General features: G+C 34.3%; 1 protein-coding gene across 1 annotated transcript in view; it reads left to right on the forward strand.

The window, feature by feature from the left end:
* Window positions 1-19,840: 19,840 nt before the first annotated feature.
* The window catches only part of LOC109069265 (cadherin-18-like), a 45,167-nt gene continuing 43,363 nt past the window's right edge, over window positions 19,841-21,644 (forward strand). The window contains exon 1 of the mRNA XM_042774356.1: window positions 19,841-19,985. The gene's annotated coding sequence lies outside the window, so the exon portion shown is untranslated. The remainder of the gene's footprint in view (window positions 19,986-21,644) is intronic.

Below are 21,644 nucleotides of genomic sequence, written 5' to 3' on the forward strand. Positions count from 1 at the left end.
ATTTGGGGTTGGGCAGGTGGTAGGAGCCGTTAGAGAGGAATGTGGGGGTTCTCGACACGGGGTAAGCTGGGGAGACACAGCGCGTTCCAGCGGGAGCTGGATGACAAGGCTTGGGATGATCCTTTATTTCTTCAACTTCAAATTCGGAACCATTTAAGAAAAGCACAAGATTAATCAGCTTGCTCAGGAAAGAAAGAAAAAAAAAAAAAAAAACTCTGGACATCTTACAGCGGATTATCTTGTCACCCAACCCCAGCAGGAAGCATGCACCTAGAGCATGCACCTAGAGCAGCGTCATGCCAGCTCTCCTGGTGGGTGAGCTCCAGAAAACCCTCCACATATCGCTCCAACCTCAGGCCTCAGCTGCAGTCATACTCTTGTTGGGTCGGGTCTTCTGTCACATCATGCTGTTCAGGGAACATGCTGGAGTCACGAGGAAACATTTAACAGTCTTTAATCAAGGAAACACTGTGAATAATCCACAACAGGCGCTTGAGCAACATACATAAACAACAAGTGGACCCGACAGAGACAGAATGCACAGACTAGGATTTAAATACAAGGGATGATTAGGGAAACACAGGTGCATGGGATGACTAATCAGACTAATAAGACAGGACAGGAACAAGACCAAATATGAGCATCAGGAAACACGAGGGAGAACTAAACACACACAAAACACGGAACAGGGTCTGACATCTACCATCAGACAAATTCACCACATCTGCCAATCTTCACTTCCTCCATTAGATTAAACAGCCTCATCTGCCTGTGTCCGGGTACAACATGAACATTTCTGATCAAATATGCATTATTATTCTTTAGCTTGGGTTAAATAAATTAATTTTACTTGGTTGGAACAGCAGCTACACTAATTTTGTCCAGCCCGATCTCACGGCAATTCGTACATATTTTACGAGGTGGCTAATTCGTACGAATTCGTACGACCACACTCGTACAAATTCATACGATTTTTTGCCAAATCGTACGTATTTTACGAGTTGCACATTCGTATGAATTTGTACGAATGACCTACACCTAACCCCCGGCCCCTAAACTTAACCGTTACTGGGGTCTAGCCAAATCGTATGAAATCGTACGAGTGAGGTCGTACGAATTCGTACGAATTAGCCACCTCGTAAAATATGTACGAATTGGCGTGAGATAGCGTTGTTATGTCTCTATTTGTTTCTCTGTTTTTGCCACGGGATTGACATCCCATGGTAAATAGAAATTACACAAGCTTTAGTCTAGATCCAGAATACCTGAGAAGAGATGATGCCAACCCCTCAGATGACCTCAGATGATCCTAACCCTGAAACAACATACAGAACTACCAAATTTTGCTATAAGTTTGATTGCATCATATGATTATTGCTGTTAATAGTGTTCAATAGTGATAAGCTACAAAATATTGTAGCAACATAATTTTCTGTAAAGTTGCTTTGCAACAATTTGTATTGTAAAGAATCTGTTTGAAAGTTTATTAAAATATCCAATTAAATAGTATGCATGCAAATTGTCAAGCAAACGTTTCATATAAAACAGCAAGCAAATGAAAGCAAAATTCAGTTAATTATTTTTAATACAATTTATTAAATAATAATACATTATTTAAATATAATTTAATATAAACAAATAATAATAATAGTAGTAGCAGTATATTGTTACTGATAGCTTTCTACATTTCAGTTGACTTTTTAGCAGAAGTTCATTATGTGCTTTTTTATTTAAAATGATTATTTTTTAATGATGTACAGTATTAGCACTTAATGATTTGACTACATGAAATGTTGATAGCCTATATTAATTGCAGGTCATTATCACAATATGTACCAGTTGTCATCAGTTCTGCTTTGGTATATTAACTGTCCCTCTAATTCAAGGTTGAAAATGACAGCGATACTATTCATAATTTATAAGGCCTATTACCAAAGACAGTATTAAAACCTTCCTTATTTGGTATTATCTGTTATGAGAATTTTATTTTTTATTTTTTATTTTTTTTGGGTAAGAGTTTTCATTATGTGCAAGATGTGAAAGGGTGTGGGAGTTCAAGGTGTGTGCCAGATAATGGCCACCATTAGATGCTCTCTAATCAGCTTTTCCCTATTTCACATGAAATCTAAGCACAGTATTGCTCCATATGAAGAGAGATTAGATTGAGTGAGAGCTCTTTGCTCAGATTAGTGGTGGTCTGTCAGAGAGGTGGGTATTTGTTTCCTAAATGACTGAGCTGGAGAAAATGTCTGCTCTTATCAACAGCAAAGAAGCTTTAAACATTTACCAAAGGTCAAGAGTGTATGCAGAGATTTACTTGTAATGAGAGGTTAGGGTTAGGGTTAGGGTTAGGGTAATGATAATGATAGTCAAAGTTGCTTTGTTCAGAGAAAAAATTTATTTTCAAAGGCAAAGCTAACAGATATTGACTTTTTTAGCAATCAGAACTTTAATATGCATATCCAAGGTTTAAACATGAAAGTTCTGTGCGCTATTTATTGTCTTGTGAACTGAAAAGAGAGAGCGGCTGATTGGCAGGCAGACTGTAAACAGTTCCATCAATGTCTTTCAGGAAAAAGACATTTAGAAAGTCTGTCAGTTTAGCAGTGACATGTCTCTTTTTTGTGCTTTATTGCAAATGGCAACCGTAGTGTCCCATACAACATTTCACTCTGTTTGATTTGCATGAGGTTTTTCAAGGGCAGTACAAAGAGTGAGGTCAGCCACTGCCAGGCGTCTATCAGCGAGCCAAAGACATTTATCACTGACCTGTCTTGTTATGGTGACATAAAACTGCTGCTGCGGCCAGGGCTTAGGCTTTAGCCCAGATCAAAAAGCTCTCAGGCTGAATTCGGAGGTGATTAATGCCTTATGTTACAGCGTGTTCTCTGGTCATTTTGTGAATCACAAACCCAATGCTGTTGCAGAACCTGTGAATCTAAGGGTGTATCATTTTTTTTTTTTTTTTTTTTTTTTACAAGCTGATATAATTGTGCAGTGAGAAGAAGTGTGATAGGTGTAGAGTCTGGTTTCTTGCAAAGTTTTCTACTCCTCTTCTAACAGCTTTTTCTTTGCCATGTCACTCTTGGATTGCTTACTGGAAGGATTTGTAAGGCACTCTTTTCAGTTAAGCTGTTTTGGAATTATATGTATTTTGGAAAGTGCTAAACAAATAAAAGTAATTAGGAATGCTTGAAGTAAATTAGGGCAGGTGTGTGTTCACGGTATATGTGTGTGTGTGTGTGTGTGTGTGTGTGTGTATACTGGTATATATGGTTTATGAGTGTGTGTGTGTGTTTTTGTGTGTTTGTTTATTGGTTTTTATGGTTTTTGCAAAAGGTTTAAAATAAATACGGTATTTTGTTTTATTAAATTATTAAATGACCAGTAGTTTTCTGTAAGGGGTGGTTTTAGGTGTAGGGCGATAGTGTGTGTGTGTGTGTGTGTGTGTGTGTGTGTGTGTGTGTGTGTGTGTGTGTGTGTGTGTGTGTGTGTGTGTGTGTGTGTGTGTGTGTGTGTGTGTGTGCACTTGGATGGGTTAGATGCAGAGCACAAATTCCAAGTTTGGGACACCATAGATGGCTACACATCGCATCACTTTCTATAATTTCTAAAATATCAATATTACATTACACTATAGCTGGGATTTGCATGTCTATGGTAACCCATTTCTAAAGTATGCAAAATTGTCATGCCCATTCAAACTGAGGTGGCATGATTCTTTGGAAAAATATTAAAATGTTATAGGTAAAGAAAAAAATATCAAAATATCATCAGTCCTTGAGTTGCAGCTTCCAAAGGTATTTTGCTTAAAAAAGAAAATTCATGTATGTGTGTGTGTGTTTGTATATAAAAAGTAATACTGTTATATACTGTTATATAACTACCAATTGTTTTCTACATTAAAATTATTATTATTATTATTATCATCATCATCATCATCATCATCATCATCATCAATCTTAGCAGAAGCTTTAGGGTTAGTCTAAGAAAAAAAAATCAATTTCTGTTTGTTTATTTATTTATTTATTTAAATTAAGTACCTATGTAATATGTAAAAGTGTACCTTGAACTTAGGTTTCCTTGCATACTACACTGTAAAAAAAGACATTTCAAAGTTTTAAATAAAACACATTACTGGAGTGTTTTAAAAGAAAATACTATTTCAGTGTTTACTTCAAAGTGCCATATTTAATTCAGTGTGTTTTGTAATTATTTGTAAAATTCTAAGAGAAAAGAGTTTCAAAGTTTTTTTTTTGTTTGTTTGTTTTTTTTTTTTCATTGTACAAAAAATAAAAAAATAAAAAATCTTTACCACTTGCCCAATACATATCACACATTTAAACAGTGCTAAAATATTTTAATTTATATATTTTTTTCAAATATGTTTACTACACGCGCATGACACTCCTGGGGTGGTTTTCAAGAATTTAGGTTGTGTTAAATTATTTTGTATATTCAGCGAGCCTTCAGTGGGCGTGACAGATAGCGCACAGCATTATATAATATTACAATATGTAATATAGCTTATTATATATATATATATATATATATATATATATATATATATATATATATATATATATATATATATATATTTTTTTTTTTTTTTTTTTTTTTTTTTTTATTTGATATGTTAATGAGGAAGCACTAATATAAGTAATAAATAAGGTAACATTATTCTAATATGATTATTTCTTTTATTGCCATATATAAGAGTTATCTGTATAAATTATAAAACACTATGACAAGGTAATGTTTAACTTATAAATATTTATTTATTTTATTTATTACATGTTATATTATCTCACACATGGATTTTCTATAATGTCTAAATTCTAAATCAAAATACATATCTGATATGACTTAATATATAATTAGCATAAAACAAAAAATATAATTCATATTCTCAAGGATTAAAGATTACATGGAAAAAAAATTCACGGTCATCAATTAGGTGGCGATATGCACTAAGCATGTAAACAACTAATGAGACAAAAGAAGAAGAAAGAAACAGCTTGGCGCGCTTTTTCTTAGCGTCCGTTTCCATAGTGACTCGTCGATTCGTCGCTCTGTTGAGAATGTCTTGAGTCTTAACCAGGAACATACTCTGAGTTGAATGAACTTACTCCCGGATGCGTTTTTTGGAACCACATACCTCGAGTAAGCAAGGTTTGGGGTTAATCAACCGAGAGTTCAGGGTTTAGTTCACGGTAAGTTAACCCTGCTTTCTGGAATACACCCCTGAAAGTACATAAAAGTATAGATGAAGTAGTATATAAAATAAAGTATATAAAGTATTTCTGTTTAGGTAAGATCTGAAGGAGATGTGTGTGTACATTATATATATATATATATATATATGGAGATGTGTGTATATATATATATATATATATATATATATATATATATATATATATATATATATATATATATATATATATATATATTTATATCACAGCTAATACAATGATACTACAATGAGTGACCTGTACAGTAGTTGTGTTCTATGCTTTCTCTATACAGAATTGCTTTATTATCCTCGAAGCATCGTCCCACAGACATCAAACACTCCTCTGACATTTGGCCTGTGACAGGTGCAGAGATGAGGGCAGAAGAAATATTAACATTCTCTACCACCTCTCCATCTCTTACATATCTGACAACAGCGCCGTGGGTTAAGACAAAGTGGAGTGACAGTGGGTCGAAATGGCAATTCTTAGATAAAAAAAAAAAAAAAGCCAAAGCACAAAACAGGGAATGAAGAAAAGGAAACGTTTGATGCACTGACTGAATGCAAGGTCTCCCTGGAGATTGGCATTCACAACAGCTTACTCCTGCTTTGAACATCTTGTAGGGGCAGACAGTGTGAGGACATTAAAAGCAAAGAAAGGCAGAGTGAGAGATTGTGATGGAAACTCTCAGTGAAATAATCAGCACATGTTCGACGCTTCCAGCCATGGAGAGAGAAAGCATAGAGAACAAAGCTTCAGCTCACATGGGGCAGGAGAGCACAGAGGAAATGGAGTGGAAGAGAGGTCACTGTCGGCGTTTTCTCTTTCAGTACTGAGCATGCTGTGAATTGTCTCATGAATGGCTGCTGTTTAAACACAACATGTTGATCTTAAAATAACAACGTTCAACACAGAGATGTTATTTGAGTTTCAGACTACATTATACATTATATATAGCAGACTGCGCTTGTCAGAAGGAGGGACCTTGTAGAAAACAACGCATTTGAGAAAGGCGGGGCATAGAGGACCTAAATTGATGTACAGTATTTGAAAAATAATGTGTTTTTTGAACATTAAATGGATACACCACCCCAAAATGAAAATGTTGTCATTAATCACTTACCCCCAAGTCGTTCCAAACCCGTAAAAAGCTCAGTTCGTCTTTGGAATACAATTTAAAATATTTTGGATGAAAACCTGGAGGCTTGAGACTGTCCCATAGACTGCCAAGTAAATAGCAGTGTCAAGGTCCACAAAAGGTATGGAGTGTGTGTGAAACTTGTTTTTGATATGCTTTACATTCTGTCTACTGGTCAGTTAACAGCTGTGATAGAAATTAATCTGTTCCAATAAGTTTAAATAGATTTTTACATATTAATAAACATTTAGGCTGTTATCAAACAAATGATATCAGTATCAAAATTCATCTTTGTAATGCAGAGGAAACACAAAAGCCGCTTCTGAAGAGGCATTTACCTGTAGATGTAGGCCTATTAACACTATTTAATTCAGCTCAGAGGACATGAATGCATTTAACCTGCATTTACAAATTCAAAAATAATATTTTGTTATTTGAAACATGAAACAATGAATACAGATATTTACAATTATTTTGAAAAAACGAAGATATTTTAAATATGAAATTAAAACCGCCAGCAGGTGGCAGCAAGTCACTGTTAATAAGTGAATCTTGTGACTGAACTGAATCATTTAAACGTCCCAATGTGCATACTATCCACCCTATCTGCCCTAAATAGTATTGAAAATGACTAATATCACATAGAATTTAGCATGTATAGCGTACACATTGGGACGCAAGCATATGTCCAGCGTTTATCGGGCTGTTTATCGGTTCCGTGTGTAGTTACAGTAAATTTACTAAACGATTTTTTGTATTTGAGATACTCAAGGAATCGTTTCAGCCCTACTCCAGATACAACAATACTTGTTTCTTTAAAACCATGAATGTCAGGATGCTTTTACAAAAGTTGCAGGATGTCAATGTTTGAGAACATTAAAAGAGTTCTTCTCTCCAAGACCAATTTGATGAACAAAAAAATTCTAAATTTAAACATAATTTAGGAACAGCTTGTTGCTATACTTGTAGTGGTTACTGTGTTTTGGTTTAATAGTCCTGCTGGTGTGCGCTTGTGTGTACTGTGTTTTGCCACAGAGAATATTCATTAGCTCAGTAACCATTTGCAACATTGCAATAGGATTTAATTTCCAAAAGAGGATGGGTAATAAAGGATAAAGAAGCTTATGTAGGATTGTCATGGCTGCTAACAGAACACCCAGCATCAAATGCAATCTCCCTTTGTGTTGACTGTGAATGTATAAGCGGCAACCAGTGATAACTTCAGCAGGGACTGAGTCACTTTCCTCCAAGCACAGGTCCAAACTCTGCTGCATTTGCCTGTCGGGAAGGGATTTCATTATTCACTGGTTCTAAATTATCTCCTCAGCTGTTGGAATGAATGAATGGATTAAATAACTTGGCTTGATGCGTTGGACTCAAGTCCTTTGTCTGAACTTTGTCCTTTTAATTATCTATTTTTGAATTCGCCTAGAACTTCTAGAAGAGGTGGAGGTATTGCAACAGTGTACAAAAATCATTTTAAATGTAGTCAACTGCCGTCCAGGAAATATACTTTTGAAATACAATTATTTAAGGTTGATTCTGTTTCTTCATTGTCATTTGCACTTATTTATAGACCTCCAAGGTATAATAAGGATTATATTGATGAATTGAATAAGATTTTGTCTGTCATCATTCCTACTTTTCTTATACTTGGTGATTTTAATATACATGTGTGCTGTCCCTCTAAGCCAGTGGTTCCCAATCCTGGTCCTGGAGAACCCCTAACACTGCACGTTTTTGGTGTCTCTCTTATCTGACACACACATTTGAGGTCTTGGAGTCTTCACTAATGAGCTGATGAGTTGAATCAGGTGTGTTTGAATATGGCATCTAAAATGTGCAGTGTTGGGGGTTCTCCAGGACCAGGACTGGGAACCACTGCCCTAAGCCATTGGCTAGTGAATTTTTGCAGTTGATCGATTCATTTAATTTTATTCAGTTTGTGTCAGGATTTACTCATAGAGCTGGCTATACTCTTGATCTTGTATTGTCCTTGGGTCTCTCTATTACTAATGTTGTGGTAAATGATGCTTGTTTTCTGATCATCTGTTTGTTTGTTTAGATGCTGCGTTTAATTTGCTCAATACAGTAAGCAATAGGTCTGGCTAGTTCTCTCATTTTATAAATACTTCAACTGTTGACAAATTTTCAAAGGCCTTTGTTGCCTCATCATTCTGTCATGATTTAGAGTTTTATCTTATCTTAGTGTGGATGGGTATTTTAATTCTTTTAATTTGGTTTGTACAGAAATATAAGATGAGATTGCACCCCTAAAATATAGGGAATCAAAAAAACAATCATAGCCGTGGATGAATGATGAAATCCATACATCAAGGAAAATTTCTAGAAGGGCTGAACGAAAATGGAAGAAAGATAGGCTGCAAGTATCATTTGATATGTTAAGAGAAGCTTTGACAAATTTTCAGTCTATTTTGAAGGTTGCAAAAGCAAAATATTTCTCGAATAGAAGAACTCAAACAGGATTAATATTTTATTTATTATGAGTAATAAAGTGATTTTTCCTGTGCCTACTAATTGTCTCGAGGCTACTCAAAAGATGTGTGAGGATTTTTTGCAGTTCTTTGTAAACAAAGTTGATAATCTTCGGTCACAGATTATACCAGTAACAACGTTTAATTCTGAGTTAAATCATCAGAGTTCATTTAGTAGTTTTGAACCTATTTCTTTACCTCAGTTGGAGCATAAATTAAGGAACACTAGACCTGCTGCACATCTGTCTGATCATCTTCCTCCTCAGCTGTTTTTAAAATTGTTTGATCTTTTAGGTAAAACTCTTTAATCTCATTTTAATTGTAGTTTAATTAATGGAAATGTTCCTGCTTGTTTTAAACATGCAGTAGTGCAGCCACTTTTTAAGAAACCAAATTTGGACTATACTGTTTTAAGTAATTATCATTTTTAATGAAATTTTATTGGCAGTTGATTCAGGAAAGGTAGTTTTTCTTATTTTACTTGATCTCACTGCTGCTTTTGATACCGTTGATCATGGTATTTTATTGCAGCGTTTGGAAAATGTTGGTGTTAAGGGCACTGCCCTAGAATGGTTTAAATCAAATTTAAAAGACAGATCTTTCTCGGTTTGTCTTGGAGATCTGTGTTCTGCATCACCTAAATTGCATAGTGTTGTGCCACAGGGGTCTATACTTGGTCCTATTTTATTTTCATTATATATATGGGCCCTTTGGGCTAAATATTTCATTAATTATATATATTGTATCATTTATATGCAGATGACACTCAGTTACTGTATATATCCCAATCAATCCAAATGGTTCTCAATCCTTTGATGGACTTGCACAGTGTTTAGGTGAGTTAAGAGCCTTGTTGGCAAGCAATTTTCTACATCTTAATACTAATAAGACTGAGTGTTCTACTTCCAAGGAAATTATAAGTAGGTTGGCCGCTATGAAGATAAGTGTTTCAAGTAAGGGATAAGGTACATCCAGCCGGTTGTTCTCACAGAATAAACTCCGACCGGGTGATCAGGACCACGACGTGAAGCGGAGGGGTTTTGCATCAGCCTGAAGGGGTTTATTCTGCAAGAACAACCGGCTGGATGTACATTTTCCCACTTATTACACGGCTACTTGCCACATATGTAAATAATTATATGCAAAATATTGATTTGAGTTGAAATATTTGAACGCAAAGCTTCCGTGAAGACAGCACTTGCGAGCAAGCAGCAAATTCAAACTAAACAGACATTTAAGGGAAATGGTGCAGGAAAACCTCGTATTACACAACATTTCACCACAAAATAATTAAGGCAATAAAAGAATTAAAACGAAAATGTTTTAAAACCTTACCAGTTTGTTAGTTCAAGCAAGAGTACGGTGCCAACTGCTATTACCTGGATGAGCCTGTGTTATTAGCTTTTACAGGCTGTTATCCAGGGATAACATACCTCAGAATGTTGTGACTGACCAATCAGGATCAGGTATTCCACAGAGCCATGTAATAAATCATGTTAAGAATTTGGGTGTTATAATGGATTCAGTCTTAGTTTTAGATAAACAGGTCACTAGTGCTGTGAAGGCTGCCTTTTATTAACTCAGAATCATTTCTAAACTGAAAACATTTCTCTCTTTTAAGGATCTGGAGACTATTATTCATGCCTTTGTGGTATCACGCATTTCACAGGGTCAGTTATCTTTTCTTCAATTAGTACAAAATGCTGCTGCCAGACTTTTTGCACAAAGAAGAGAGAGAAAATTACTCTAGTTATGGTTTCTTTACACTGATTGCCTGTAGAATTTAGAATTGAATTTAAGGTGTTGCTGATGGTTTTTAAAGTGTTGCATGGCATTGCTCCAAAATATATTGTTGACCTATTGATTCCTTATAAAAAAATTCAAGAAACTTGAGATCTATGAATCAGATGATTATTCATGTTCCCAAAACAATATTAAAATCAAAGGGTGATAGGGCTTTCGCAGTGGCTGCTCCTCGATTACAGAACCCTCTCCCAATGTACATTAAATCTTTCCCATCTGTGGATGCTTTGAAGTCTAGATAGAAATTGTACCTTTTTGGTAGAGCTTTTTGAATTGACTAGAGGGACCAGGTTTTACAATTTAATGTTGAATCTTGTTAATGTGACAGTATGTAATGTGACTGGAAAACACTTTGGTCAACGACAGTTGTTTTAAATGTGCTATAGAATTTTTTTTTTTTTTTTTTTTTTACTGTATTGTATTGTAAGTTTACCAGTACTGTACCTTACAGTTCTGTTGCATAGCATGACTATATATTACATTACCAGTTCATAAAAATGAAAATGCTTTGGAATCCCTTTAGAATCATGCCCTTTTGTTTGTAAGCACAGCCTTGAATTTTCTAGTATTTTAAGACTCTACACATCCACTTTTTATATCTTCGAATTTTTAATTTTTTTTTTCTTTTAAACCCGTCTTTTATAATGGCCGTTTTTTTTTAATAAACTTCCATTCTGACCTTGTAACTCAAATGGCCACCAGAGTGACAGTGTCCAGATTAATGCTTCCTCTTTAGTGATCTCGTCTCTCAGAGCCTTTGCCCCGGCAATGAAAATAAATTACAAGTTGCCGCACCCATCTATCATGCTTAACTAATGCCAAAGTGTAGAATTTCAATGTGACACTTATCCCCAAATTCAAAAGATATGAGATGTGCGGTCTCCCATCTCATTATAAAACCTCAGGAGAACAGCAGCCATAAACACATGACGGCATTTTCATTCAACATTGACATTCAATCAATGTCTGAGGGTGTACTTAGGAGAGAAAAAAATGATTAAAAACAAACACAAGCATGAGCTGCCAAACAAGTTAAAAAGATGAGCTGTCAACTACATCATTCATTTATTCATTAATTCATTTATTTTATGTGTAATGTAATGTTATAAAGAGTTTGAGATGAAGTTGTGTATAATATAAATATTTATTGTTTTAATATAAATTTATGTGAATGCATCTGAACATTCATAACTCATAACATATATAAGGGGAGCTTGAATAACTGCAACATTCAATAAATTCAACATCTCTAATAACTCAAAAAACTCAAAACTCTATAAAACTTCCACAGTAACAGTAATCAGCACTTAAACACAAATCAACACAATGTTCAATGTAAATATTTTTAAAATACACTTTTGAGCAGATTCAGTTCAATTTCCGTTAAGGTTATTATTATTATTATATATATTATTATTGTTTTTTTTATTATTATTATTTTTGTTTTTATTATTATTATTATTTTATACTATTATTATAATTATAAAATAAATTGTACCCAATTTTTTGTTATAATAAATAAATTAATATGTATATTTATATATTTATTAGAAATACTGCTTTGTGTACATAGAAATGTTAGTCTATTTACACATAAATATAAAAATATAAAGGGGTTAGTGTTTATAAATATATATATATATATATATATATATATATATATTATATATATATATATATATATATATATATATATATATATATACAGTAGTCAGCATTTGAAGTGGATAAAAAAAAGTTAATCAAAGTTGTCCTAAGACAAGAACGCAGTTTGGTTTTTAGGATTTAGGACAGGTTTTGATCTACTTCAGATGTTGACTAATCTATAATATATCTATCTATCTATCTATCTATCTATCTATCTATATATATATATATATATATATATATATATATATATATAAATTATAATCACTGCAGATATGTCAAAGTTTCAGATGCAATTTTACAATTTCAGGTGTAGGCTGAACATTTTCTGAATAACTGAATAAAAATCAAAAAGTGTTGTAATTATCCCTTCTCTCCCCAGCTGTCTTAATTAGTGAATATGGCAGCTATACTGCTATTTAACTATTCAATTTACATGAATTAAAAATGGAAAATGGGATACAACCATTTCTTCCTGTAACTACAAACACATCACCTTTGCCAGCTACCTGAATTATAGCTTAATTTTGTTTAGATCCTAATGTATTGTTTATTTGTTTTGTTTTGATATGTGCTTGATGATGCTATTCAGTTTCTCTCAAAGAGGCAAATGAAATGGGATTTTCCATTGCTTAACTGCAGACAGATTCTCATTCTTATCTTCCGGCTATGAAACGGTGTTCATTTATTGGAGTCAAGCCAAAATGACAGTAAATGTGGTGAGGAAGAATCCAAGCAACAGACTGAGGCATTACAAGGTAGAAGATAATCTTCCGGGCCACAAACTCTGTGGCTGCGGCTGAAATGAAAGCTCCATATCAGGATAAAAATGTTTATTTGTTTGTGAACATGCCATGATAGAAATTGTCTTTTTTTTTTCACTCATATGTACACACTGATGTGCTACACACTGATGCACATATACAAGATGGGCTTCGGCAGGAAATAAGATGCTATCATGTTTTCCGCTGCTAGGCTTTTTTCCATTTCACTGAGGTGTAACACACACAGTTGTGATTGTCTCAGCAGAGCTTGTGTTTTGTCACAGCAGTATAGAAGCCCGCCAGTATGTAGTAGCACTGCATGCACTCCGAATGTCAATAAGCTAGTGGCCTCTGACTAGCCCACTGTCTAATGGACCATTACCCTCTGTGATGAATTCTGTGTCTATGTCAACACTTTGACCCCACGCTTTTCACACTGTGTGGACTTTATTACATTTAGCGAGGATAAGAATATAGCTGTCATGTCTAGAATTTTCAAATGAGAGCATATTTACAATTTAGCAATAGCCTATATACAAGGTATAAGTGCTGTTGTTCTGAATATCTTCTGTGCTCAGCATGGAATATCATGCCAACAGCAATTCAATAAACAAGAGGTCAATACTGAGTGACTGAGTAGACACAATATTGCCAGGTTTTTGTCCATTTTTGTTCTGCCAATCAAAATGATTCCAAACAATACCAAAGCAGAGCTGTTGTGTTTCTCTGAGCAACACAGTAGTGGTATTTTGTTTCTGAATGAATCACTGTTTTTGAAGGAATCAGTTGGATGAATGATTCAATTATTTACTTATTTTATTCCTGAGTGAATTTTATGAATCTCAGAGTAACTTGAGGTTAAGTAATTTAATGACTCACACAGACAACATGTATCTTTGCTTTGCAGTGTTTTTGAAGGAATTGGTTGGGTGAATAATTCTATAACTAACTTGTCTTCTTTCCTCAATGAATCAGTATTTTTTTTTTTAACAAATCAGTTGAATGAATGATTCAGTTACTCACTCTTTTATTTCATTTCTGAATGAAACAATGTTTTTTTTTTTTTTTTTTTTTTTTTAAGAATTGGTTCAGTGAATGACTTAATTCACTCAAAAACACAGTCACTTGTCGCCACCTACTGATGATAAAACTTTTTCTCACATTTTTCACATTAAAAAACTTTGGTAACACTTTAAAATAAATTTCCATTTGTTAATATAAACTGGTTAACATGAACTAATAATGAAGGATAAATCTAAAGTAGTTATTCATTTTATTTGATTTAAAACAATTGCTAATATTTTATTAAAATCAAAATTGTAGGTTATTCGTTAATATTATTTAATGGACCAAGCTAACATGAACTAACATAAACAGCTGTAATTTCATTGACTAATGCTAACCAAGATTAATAAATATACAGCAAATTTATTTAGCTAAAATTAACTAATAGGACCTAATTGTAAAGTGATACCAAAATTTCCACGACTAATGCAATAACTTCTATGAGGAACAGAATCATGGTGATACAAGCAGTGAAAAGTCCCAATGCTTTTAGTCTGTCTGTCAACATTGTTGTAATGCCACTCAGCCAACCGAATTCAATGACCAGATGTAACTGTGGTATAATTAATTATAAATAATTAATTATAATAACTCATAATTAATTGCATTTTACCTTTAAGCAGAACTGTAATTAGTATATACCTCATGTAAGTTCTCATAAGAAAAGTCCTGATTTTGTACTGGATGAAAACAAGTTTATTTATTTATTTATTTTATTTTTTATATATGTTTGATTTGCTTCAGGGATAAATGCTCTCTGACACTGTGCAGCACAGATGCCAGATTAAGAGATTGGATAGTGGGCCTTTGACAAATATGCTCGTTTTAAGTCATAGCTATGGCTGGAGGGTCTGGTTTAACTTCACTCTGAAAGTATTGGGATGTCAGATCCCTTTACATTATGCCTAACACATACTCCAATCATGCAGCCAAATGTATTTATCATCACAGGCCACAGACTGCTGACATTGTCAGTCATGATGTAATTACATATACAAGTACTAGGCTATATTTGTTAGGAAGTATTTGGTAGAATCCTAAGTGTTAAGATCTGATTCTGCAATGAAGCCTGTGATTAGTCACACATGAGTTTTCTTGCTTGCAGATTAAACCATTACCAATACAGAGTGTCTAGGAGATATTTTAGATTAAACTCTGAAAGGTCTAACTTTAGATATGGATGTCAAGTGATTTGTGGGCTGTTGGTGGCCCCACAGTATCTCACACTAGTTCTGTAATGGGAAAAAATATAGTAATTAGAAGCCAGATGACTCTGGTGAAAATTAATTCACAACAGACTGAGATTGAAATTGAGGAGGCAATGAGGAGGCTCCTAACTGTGTAAAATAAAAGTAGTAGCAGTATTAGTAATAACAGTAATAATAATAATAATAATAATAATAATAATATTTTTAAATTCAGTGTATGTAATATTATTATTATTTATATTATCATTATCATTATTTTGAGACAGAATCTAATAAATAAAAAAATAAAAAAATAAAAAACTTAAAGTAGACTATTCATCCATTAATAAACTGACTAAATGCTTAATCTGCTATGGAGCTAATGGGTTCTCACTTCTGTCTTGACAGCACGGGTCATTTACCAGGTACCTGTTTAATGAATTTAATGTATCCACCACATACTGTGACACATCTAGCAATGTGTTTGCATTTTTATACTTTTTCTCTTTTTTTATTTTTATTATTATTATTATTATTATTAGAAAGTTGCACAGTTGACATTTTTGTTGATATTAGCAAAGAAGTGCAAAAGTGTCAGAGGTAGGAAGGAGTCAAATGCTGTTACAGCTATCAGACAGAGTTCATTCCCACTTGAGAACTCAAAAATAAATGGTTTTCAGTGCTTTGTAAATCAACTCCTAGAATAGTATCAGGTCACTAGACTTACCCATAATGCGTTTATCTTTACTGTTATTATTCTGACACAGTTATTACTCATAGTTGGTCACCCCAATATAATACATCCTGTTGTGTGTTTGGATGTTTGAATAGATAAAAAGGAACAAATGATGTAATTGAAATCTTGATGGTCTTTTTCATTAAGTCTAATCTCAGGATGAATGAATAAACCCAGTCTAGAGACCACAGATAATTTTCTCAAGAATAATGGAAAAAGAGGCAGTCCATCAGTCTTGAAAATAAGTAGCCGCCCAAACCTTAATGGCAAAATATATACCTTTGTTAGCAGTAAGATGTTTTCATGTTGTATGTCATATTCATTTAAAAACATCTCTCTCTCTCGTACATTAGCAATTCTTTCTAGTGCAAAATGAATTACTAATGTATGTTACTAGTATATAAACTACAAATAAAAAATAAAATAAGATAATGGATTAGATAGATGTACATTTTGCTTCTGTAAATCTATGTAATATAATAGCATTATAAATCTTAATATAATCTACATTTGCTGAAAACATCAGATCAAGGCAGATTGAGTGTTTTCTCTTCTATCGTGACAGGCAGACACATATTGAGCAACAAAAACACAGCAGTTATTGTGTTCTAACAGAAACGGCAGTTTTTCCTGGTTTGAAAGAGTTTTACATGTCTGCCCGTCTCCATCATCAGCTTGTGTCCACTGAGTCTGTATCTGGTCAATATGCTTCTCAGTTTCTTATCTGACACTGTCTACAGATACTCTGCAATACTGTACTCTCTCTTTAGGGCCAAATAGCATTGCATTTTACTCTGTTGTTGTGTTTGGGTGGACCAGTGGACCCCACACCTCACTGCCATAGAGGGCAATGGGCTTAGCCAAATTCTGATAGGGATTTCTATAGAACATTGCCGTTTTATGGCGTAGAAGGCCCTGCATGCTTGATCTCTCAATTCATTCACAGCATGATTCAAGTTTCCTCTCTCTCTCTCTCTCTCTCTCTCTCTCTCTCTCTCTCTCTCTCTCTCTCTCTCTCTCTCTTTCTAGTTGGTTAAAATGACACTGGAATAATCTTAACCATTTTTAGAGAAGGACAGTTGGGCAATGTGCAATGTGGTCTTTTGTTTTGCCTCGAGCAGCTCTGGATGGGTTATACAGGCTTAAAGTTATATGAAAGCATGTGAGGACGGGCCTCGGAACAAATCCTCCACCCCAACCCAATTAAACATGCATCTCAGTGGAGCCCTGAATGGAGAAAAGGCATTTCAGATATTGGATTGAGATGTTTATATCCTATTATGTAAGCAGAAGCATAAAATCAGAGCTTTTCCTATTGGAATGTAGCCTGCATTTGGTGCAATTTGCTCAGTGAATTTGAATTCAGATGCTATTTTTTGAAGATCATAATCCTCTTGCAGGCATCTTTGCTCTCAAATCCAGTCAACAGGTATGTCAGTTGTGAAAATTCAGTCCTTTAGTTTTTCACTAGTCCTCTTGTTCTAAACCATAGGGTTCACAGTGAGTTTAAGTTTATTTATTTATTTTTTTTGGTTCAGGGATCCTTTCAGCCTAAAATGTTGTCTTTTTGGTCGTATTGGTCTTTGTTTTCCTTCTCTGATGCACCCCAAAAAGAAATTGCAGAAAAAAAAAAAAATCTACAAATCCGTTTGCACCGTTTGCCACTTAATACTTTATTTTGGTGCATTAATCTATTTTGGACCATGGTTTCATATACTAAGGAAAGTTATTTTCTACACAAATGGTTTAAATTAGATTTATTTAAATATATTATGAATTAAATTAGATTAATTTATGACAATGAAAATGTAATTTATTTGCCATTTACAACACAGCATTGTTTAAAACTTGTGAATTGTTTAATTCATTTTAATTAAAAGAACTTTTTCACATTATTTTTTCTTTTTCTTTTTATAAAACTTCACATTTACTCTGAATTATTGTCTGCACTATTTAAAGTTTACCTAAATGGTAATTCAGCGTGATGGAAATTTTTCGTAATATTGAAATGCATAAATCTAAAAAAAAAAAAAAGACTTTAATTCTCTTTATTCAATATATGTCTCAACATTTGGATTCTTTGGATATTAATTTGTATTCACATCAATTCATGTTTATTTGTAACACTTTAGAGCAGCTTTAGAGGAGATGTTTAGGGGAGATGCATATTTCTACATTACAATTAAAAGTAATTTGTTATCAGAGGTGACTATGTCAAAGTAATGTCCATTGCAAAAATGTACAGTTCTAGGATACAAATCATCCAGTTAATGGCATGTATTCGAGCTTAAATATGAACACAGTTAAGAAAATGATTGCATGTTCATGTTGTGATCATAATGATTACAATGAAAGGAATTTACTGAATATTGTTTTTGAGTGAATGTGGTCATTTATCACCACTCTTGACACTCAATTATGCTTAAACTCCACCTAAGAATTTGACATAAGTTTCATTCAAGTGCATAATCTATTTTTTCCCTCAATTTGCTGAGCAATGATCTGGTCTTCACAAACACCATTAGTAATGTTTCTTATAGTTAGTCAGCTGTTGAACTGTCAAGGTGATGTGTTTTGTTTCATTATTACTTCATAGGATTTACGAAAGACAGTAGTCTTAGCTTGACAGTTAAGAGTTATGTTTCCTAAGCAACAAGCCATTCGATTTCAGCACTTTTTTTTATTTTTATTTTTATCTTGCAAATCTGTGTTTATCTTAGCATAAACTTGACACCTGGTCATTAATTGTTTTATAATTCTAATACAGCTTTAGCTATGTCATGCTTAGCTGGTGATATAATAGATTTGTTTTTGCAAAAACAAGGACAACCAGGCTGCAAAGTTGCTCAGATAATGAAGAATTTTCATTAAATGTTACATTACATTACATTACAATTTGTGTACTTCTATTCAATTAAGATTTGTGTAATTTAAAATTGGCATCAGAAATGATGTGCATATTTTCATAACAGCATTTAACATGATAATCTTAGTGCGGTATCATTTTACATAAGCCATTCTCAAGCCAACCTGCAAATACACCAGCAGGGCTAAGAAAAGGGTGGAGGGAATGCAAATAAATAAATGGAGTCAAAAAGATAAATCGTCAACCTGTGCTGAGGGTGAAAAGAAAGGGGGAGACCTGGAGGTAAATGATGGATGGCCTCCGAGAGCAAGCTGAGAGTTTGATGACTCAAAGTTGCGGTACATAAAGCTCCTTCTTTTCCCTCAAGGCCTTTGTTTTATCACATTTTCATTTTACCTTTCCACAGAGCTACCGCCCTGTTCCTGATGCCCTCTGTTATGTTATGAGCTGAAAGGGTAGCCCTCCTTCTGAAAGAATAAAAATGGCCTTCAGACTTGAGGGGCTCGGCGTACACAGGCTTCACATCCTTCTTGCTTCCCCATGCTCCCTCTATATTATTAATTAGGTTTCCTTCTGGAGCCACATTATTGCCTTAAACCAAACACTGCCTGCACTGCTCACCAATGAGAACGTGTGCCTCTCCTGGCTGCAGATGGAAGGGGAGAGAGAAAGAGACTAAAGGATAAAGTGAGCAAGGTAAAGTCAGAGATGTAAAGTGAGAGAAAGAGAGAGAGAGCGCGAATGGGTAGGAAATGTGAGAGGGGAATAAAGCAGAGCTGACTTTCTGTGTGTGTGTGTGTGTGTGTGTGTGTGTGTGTGTGTGTGTGTGTGTGTGTGTGTGGATATGACAGCTTGTGTAGCCGGCCAATCAGAGCGCACCTTCTGAGCTGCAGCAGGCTGGCAGATTTGGAAGCTCTATCGGTTCTGTTCTGGACTGGATTGAGCTGCTGCAAACATACTCTCTGTGTGACTTTAAAAAATGTGTAGGAACACTGTGAGCACTCCTCCGTATACCAAAACCTTGTCATCTTTTAAGGAAAGACTGAGAAGGTAAGTGATCTGTGTGTTTTCCCTCTTTACTCATCTGCTGATTGAAGATTGAGTGCTGCCTCTGTTTGTCTGGCTTGTGGTGAGGTGGTATTCAGTGAAAGTCTGAGAGTTGGTCTAGTGTATACATGTGGCTGTAGACGAAACAAAGCAGTGGGATGATGGAAAAGAAAGAAGTGTCTGTCCATTGATCTGTGCCTTTTTCATTACTCCAGCACTTTATTGTGGCTGCATGCAAATCTTCAAAGCTCTGTCTCACTTTCCAGTGAACAAACAGCACAGCAAGTGCAGCTGTTGAAAGCCCTTGTGTCTGATTCTTGATTGCCTTGAGAAAAAAGGACTATAATCTTTTTCTTTCTTTCTTTCTTTCTTTCTTTCTTTCTTTCTTTCTTTCTTTCTTTCTTTCTTTCTTTCTTTCTTTCTTTCTTTTACTTTTATTCTTTACAAATATTTTAGTTATATATATTTTTCATTCAGATAATAAAGAAGAAATGGTTACACTGGACTTCAAGCCCATGTGAAAATGCTTGGAAATGTATATATAATGTTATATGTATGTGTTTTTACAAGCATTTTCACATGTTTTGACAAATAATTATATATGTATATATATATATTATATATATATATATATATATATATATATATATATATATATATATATATTTGTGTGTGTGTGTGTGTGTGTGTGCATTCTTTATTGTTCTCATAAATGCATTCAGGCATTCAGAGGAAACTGAGAACAAACATTCAGACACTTAGGGCTGTCTGACAATGATTAAGTGATTAGACCAGGCTGTATCTGAAGCATGGGGGAAGTTGTGTTGTGCTTGAGCTAATGCCTCCATGCAGTGGACACGCCAAGGTGACAAACGCACATCAATGGATCCCTGGAGTCCCTCCCCCGATATTGCTAATCCTGTAGCAGGCAATCAGTCTCAGCATCACCTTCTCCTCATGCCACTGGATTGAGTAAAAACAGCAGGGAGAGCTTTGAGGTTACAAAACCACTTCAGTTCTATAAAAAGAACTGCAATTTAGTGCTGTGAAGTGGATAAGACATAAGAAGTAGAGGGGGAAAATATTAAATTGAATAAAGTGGGCTGAATCAACTGCACTGGGGCAATTTTACTGTTTAGTGTCTCGAAAGTGGTCTCTGATGCATGAGCCGACTTTAACGTTGAAGCAATGTTCTGGGTTAAGTCAAGTTAAGCTCAATCGACACTTGACAGCACTTGTGGTATAACTTTGATTACTACCAAAAATACCTTCAACTCGTCCCATGTTTTCTTAAACTAAAAGAATAAAAATCTAAGTTAATGTGAGACACTTACTGTATGAGGGGGTGAATGGGGCCAATTTTTGAATTGTGAAGCTTTGAATTTTATAAAAGCATCTAAAATTTGTGTATTCTTAAGCTAATTTTTTTATATATATATATTGAATTTAACTTGAACACAGGAAATATTCCTTAAATGTTATCTCACCAAACAGAATGGCTCCTAGATTCAATTTACATGAATATTCCATTATTAAGGTTTTTTTTTTTTTTTTTTTTTTTTTTTTGCATGTGTAAAAAGATTAAATCAAGCAATGAGTGGGGTAGAGAGCCAACAGGAACAACAAACATGGAAAAATGTCATTGTGAAAAGACGCCTCTCA

Source organism: Cyprinus carpio, chromosome A2 (genome assembly GCF_018340385.1).
Source record: "Cyprinus carpio isolate SPL01 chromosome A2, ASM1834038v1, whole genome shotgun sequence".
NCBI classification, from domain to species: domain Eukaryota; kingdom Metazoa; phylum Chordata; class Actinopteri; order Cypriniformes; family Cyprinidae; genus Cyprinus; species Cyprinus carpio.